Source organism: Schistocerca serialis, chromosome 9 (assembly GCF_023864345.2).
Source record: "Schistocerca serialis cubense isolate TAMUIC-IGC-003099 chromosome 9, iqSchSeri2.2, whole genome shotgun sequence".
Lineage (NCBI taxonomy): Eukaryota > Metazoa > Arthropoda > Insecta > Orthoptera > Acrididae > Schistocerca > Schistocerca serialis.
Window position 1 is genome coordinate 131,508,905 of NC_064646.1, and position 6,000 is coordinate 131,514,904.

Below are 6,000 nucleotides of genomic sequence, written 5' to 3' on the forward strand. Positions count from 1 at the left end.
CTCAATTGATTGTGACCTGTTATTAAGTTTCCTATCACTTGTCGAGATTCTTTTGCCTCGTCTTCAATATGACTTAGGTGTAACTGAATTTTTTTTGTTTTGTTCTTTAATCTCACACATTTGTCTCGTGGTTTCTGCATTCTGAATTTGAATTTGGTTCGCTATGTCTTTATTTTGCCTTGTCATGGTTTCCGTAATTTGTTGTAATAATTCTGCCAGATTGGTGGGTCCTATTGCGTTTTCTTCCGACGTCCTACGCTCTGTGTTTTCGCCCAATTGTTGGTTTGCAACCGATTGCATTGAACTGTGCTCTGACACGTTTCTGCTCGCATTCCTTGTACTCTGTGGTGAGGGAGCTGTGATTACAGTGTGTAAACTTTTAGATGGCAGACCTCACCCTAGTCCTGAATCGGTAGAAGTCGGTAAACGTCGGAAGGCTTCGGTAGGCACGCAGTTTCGACTGCTGCCAACATTACGTAGGTGACTGTGGTGTACAAGGTAGCCATTGTCGCCTGCTTCGTTATTGTTTTGCGCTGTACTGTTCTGCGTGGTTTTATTGTGCAGTTATGCTTAACATTATCAAAATGAGTGAAGAGGCAGTTGCTGGCCCATCTCGGGAGTCGCCAACAACCCCTATCGGTAGGCCTACGGTTAGAAGGAAACCAGTATTACGTAGCGATGCTCGCAAAATTATATTCCGTGTGATTGAATGCTGCGCGGCACTTTTCACGCATCTCGGTGTTTACCACGTCATATCTCCTGAATTATATGTCGTAAAGAGACATAATTTTGCCGGCGCATTTACTGATATATGTGGATACTGCATGCGAAATATGTTGCGATTAGAGTTAATAGTAACGAAATAATACATTAAAACGTCATGCCTACTGCGGCAGATTTACGGTATGTACTGAGAAAATGTAGTAAGCGATAACCTTTTTTTCCTTTCATTATTTTGTGGGGGCTGTCAGCGAGAAAAATTTTCGTAAAGGTTTGAAATTGTACGAGGTGCATTCAAGTTCTAAGGCCTCCGATTTTTTTTCTAATTAACTACTCACCCGAAATCGATGAAACTGGCGTTACTTCTCGACGTAATCGCCCTGCAGACGTACACATTTTTCACAACGCTGACGCCATGATTCCATGGCAGCGGCGAAGGCTTCTGTAGGAGTCTGTTTTGACCACTGGAAAATCGCTGAGGCAATAGCAGCACGGCTGGTGATTGTGCGGCCACGAAGAGCGTCTTTCATTGTTGGAAAAAGCCAAAAGTCACTAGGAGCCAGGTCAGGTGAGTAGGGAGCATGAGGAATCACTTCAAAGTTGTTATCACGAAGAAACTGTTGCATAACGTTAGCTCGATGTGCGGGTGCGTTGTCTTGGTGAAACAGTACACGCGCAGCCCTTCCCGGACGTTTTTGTTGCAGTGCAGGAAGGAATTTGTTCTTCAAAACATTTTCGTAGGATGCGCCTGTTACCGTAGTGCCCTTTGGAACGCAATGGGTAAGGATTACGCCCTCGCGGTCCCAGAACACGGACACCATCATTTATTCAGCACTGGCGGTTACCCGAAATTTTTTTTGTGGCGGTGAATCTGTGTGCTTCCATTGAGCTGACTGGCGCTGTGTTTCTGGATTGAAAAATGGCATTGTCACAACCGACGAAAAGAAAATCCCATTCATGCTGTCGTTGCGCGTCAACATTGCTTGGCAACATGCCACACAGGCAGCCATGTGGTCGTCCGTCAGCATTCGTGGTACCCACCTGGATGACACTTTTCGCGTTTTCAGGTCGTCATGCAGGATTGCGTGCACAGAACCCACAGAAATGCCAACTCTCCACTTTCTCGATCATGTCGTCAGACCGGCTTGTGCGAGCCCGAGGTTGTTTCGGTTTGTTGCCACACGATGTTCTGCCTTCATTAAACTGTCACACCCACGAACACACTTTCGACACATCCATAACTCCATCACCACATGTCTCCTTCAACTGTCAATGAATTTCAATTGGTTTCACACCACGCTAATTCAGAAAACGAATGATTGCACGCTGTTCAAGTAAGGAAAACGTCGCCATTTTAAGTATTTAAAACAGTTCTCATTCTCGCCTCTGGCGGTAAAATTCCATCTGCCGTACGGTGCTGCCATCTCTGGGACGTATTGACAATGAACGTGGCCTCATTTTAAATCAATGCGCATGTTTCTATCTCTTTCCAGTCCGGAGAAAAAAAAATCGGAGGCCTTAGAACTTGAATGCACCTCATATGTAACGTTTGTTGCTAGTCGCTAAGTGCTCTCATTCTCAAATAGTGGATGCATAAATCTGGGTATTTTCCCGCCGTGGCATCTCATTGTTTATGACATCATATCTCCTCAAGAATGTGTCTTATTTCTTTTTTTTCGGCTAGGAACCTTCTTGGGCGTACGGAGAACAACTCACAAAAGTTTCATTGCAATCGGATGAATGGTTTGTGAGTGCATTGTAGACAAACATACATACATTAATTTTTATATATATAGATTTTAATGCACATGATTATTTCAGTTTCGTTTACGAACAACATTTAAAGCGAGTTTTACTTCCAAGCTTTTCGTCTGCTTTCGTGTAAGCATGACATGCAATTTGTAGTGCCAGCACTGCAACTGGTAGGGGTGCCTTGTCCCCCCCCCCCCCCCCCAACAGCTCCACTCCAATCAGCCCATGCTTGCTTCCTCCTCTCCCCGCACTCCCCTCACAACTCTGCCATCTTACAGTTAACACACAGTACTTGTACTATGGTTTCTACTTATTCAAGATGCAAGTTAGAATCCTCATCGGCTGTCTCTCTACTTTCCTGCTCCTCTGTCGTATGCTTACTTACGTTTTCTATTCCTTGACGTACATTATCCTCGTTATGGTGCGTTATATGTCCTATTTCTCGCGATACTGCATCGTATGTTGTACTGTCCTCTATTCTATGTCCATTTTCATGCTGGGTCTCTACCTCAATTCGGTCAAGGTCTCGATCTGCGATTGCTAATCTTTCCAAATCCCTTATTTTCTGTTTTAAAAGCAATTCACGCGCCCTACTACGAGTCAACATGCGCTCATACGATCTCACGCGTTTCATAAACTTTTTGTTCACACGACTTGACACTTATTATACCCAAGACTGACAATCCATTCACTTACTTGTTGGGTCAGAACCAACTTGTCAACGATGTATCCGCCACCTGTGTGCTTGCATTGAGAAGAAAACTTAATTCTAACAATTTTTAAAATTCATAACTTAATTATGCTATTGTCTCTGCTAGAGTGTCTCACTTTCTATTGAATACTTTCTTACTATCTATCGCTGCAGCTACTGTTTTCAACTATTTATGCCTTTCAAATTTTTTTTTACGAAAATTTTTTAACAGGATATTTTTCTGACCTAGTTAGGCAAGTGGTCGACTTTCAATCACGGTATTTTACCATCCTGGCAGGGTCGCCATTCTCTAACATTCTGCTTGGTGTCTGTTGTTCTAAGTCATGTCTCCCTACCACTTTCGCACAATGACGCTCTGAGTGTGTTTTTTTAGGGAATTGACTAGTTTGAACCTGGGACCTGTTGCTGGTAAGGAGACACCAGACCACACATGTCATGTAGAGTTCAGAAGAGTTCAGTGAGACTAGCGATGATATAACCAAATACTTAATGATTTCAGCGTCAGCTCCACTGCACTCCCTGTAAAAGAATCTTAATACTAACTAAATTTAGTGGAAGGGGTTCAAGGCTTTCCTATTTTTAGTTAGCTGGTAAAATAACGTCGAAGAAGCAGTTAAGTTTACCATTGGAAATTTTATTCTACTCACAAAACGTTGTTTATAAATTGCACTATTGATAAAAGGAAATATTTTAATACAGGATGATAAAAACCAACTGTGTTCAACAAAAATGTGAACGAATATTCCCTGAATGGGTTTCCAAGTTCTATAATGGATTGAAGGATGACCTATGCCATATCACATCTGTAATCTAGGTTTAAATTAAGTTTCACAAAAGAGAAAACTATCAAAATGGTCTACAGTAACCCTCAATTATCTTTAATTACTTATCTAACTTGTCATAAATTACAGTGGCTGATGTGGCTACTCAATAATTATATAACAGAAAAATCATCGCATTTCAGATTTTAACTTACGTAGCAAATGTGAATACCATGAGCTTCAATTGATGATCGACACTAGTATTACGTAAAAAGGGGATGTAATAGATGAGACTTCTGTAGTTCTGAGTGAAGCCTTATGCACTCAAAAATTCAGCATCGCGTGCGTTCATTACCTTGGTGTTCGTCAGGGGGCGGCGGCCAGCGCAGCTCCATCCAGCTCGCCGTCTCGCAAGCAACTCTCTCCTAACTTCTCCTAACTACAATTTACCGAAGTTGGTTTAAAAAAAAACTGTCTGGCTGTGTTTTCATCTGACCAATCAGGGTCTCAATGTTAACCTTAAGATCCGCCTACGAAAATTCTGTCTATCCCATGAGAAACTTTATACTTTTCGTGGTGGGGCAATGTTTTTAACGTTTGCAACGTAACAGAGACGCGAAAAAGTCTCACGCTAAAACTTGCAGCTTGTGTGGCCCTTTTAGTGTTATCGTAAGATCTATACTGTTCTTCTGGAGAGCTTATCTTTTAACATGGGTTGGGGGTGGTCCTGTCGGTTACTTTTCGTGGTGGGGCAATGTTTTTAACGTTTGCAACGTAACAGAGACGGGAAAAAGTCTCACGCTAAAACTTGCGGCTGGTTTGGCCCTTTTTGTGCTATCGTAAGATCTATACTGTTCTTCTGGAGGGCTCTAGCTTTTAACGTGGGCTGGGGGGGTAGTCCTGTCGGTTAACTGGCGACGTGGGTGTCCGTCCCTTATCGTGGGGGCTTCTAGCTTAACACGGTTCTGCTCTCGGCTTCTGTTCTCGTTTCTTTCCTCGGAACTGCGTCTGTTTCACGGTGGGAAAGTATGACATGCATTTAGGCATTCTTGTGTTAGTCTGTGGCAGTCCATTTGCTCACTCGTTACTCGTATTACTTTGGTTAATTTAATGTCACGATTTATTCGGAGCTATGTGACATACTACTGGATTTGCTTATCATGTCAGGGTTTTCATGGAAGGTGTTGGATTTGCCTGACACCTTACACGATGATAGCATGGCACCTTATTGAACCATTAAGTAATAGAATATTTGTTGTAAAGTTAGAGCATAATAGTTGCTTTTGTGTTTTATTTATTTATTAGAAGGCACGTTGGTGCGAGGCTACTGGCCATGACATTCAAAGTTAAGAAGGAAGTTCTATTGGTTTTATGTAAAGGAATTTAACTTTTGCTATGTAATGGATATTATTGTTTTTTATTTAGAACGTGAAAGTGGTCAATATTTGATTATTTAAACATGTTAAAATGTAAAATAATGTAGAATAAGCTGTAGCCAATCAGATGGACAGCTTCAGGAAAGGGAACTGCGATAGTCAGTTGAGCGGGAAAAGCGGTCGGAGACGGGCAGAGCGACATTTCGGCTGGAGACATCAAAGGGTACAGTTCGGATTGAGACGCGAAGGCGGTCATTTGGTCTTTAGGCACCTAGGAAGTGAAACGACTTAGAAAATTTCGCTTTGTGTGGTATCGCGGTACTTACTGTGAGTGGTGACCAGCCGTGCGCCTGGTGTGAACTCTAACTTTTCGCGTTAACGTGCTGGAGTATTGGACTTGTAATTCACGATGAGGTTGTGAGTGTTCGAACTGTGTCAAATGGATATGCGCTCGAGTGTAACAGTAACTATAAATACGACCACTTTCGCTATTAATTTGCTTTCTGAATAAACATTGTTCTAACCAAAACGTAACTGTTTATCCCATATCATTTATGGGTCGTTAATTTAGTTCACGAAATTATTATTACTGTTATTATATGCTACGTTAACTTTGTGTTTCGCAAACTTGCCATCAGCCAGACAATTTAACCAAAGTGTCACAAGTCTGTAATTTAGG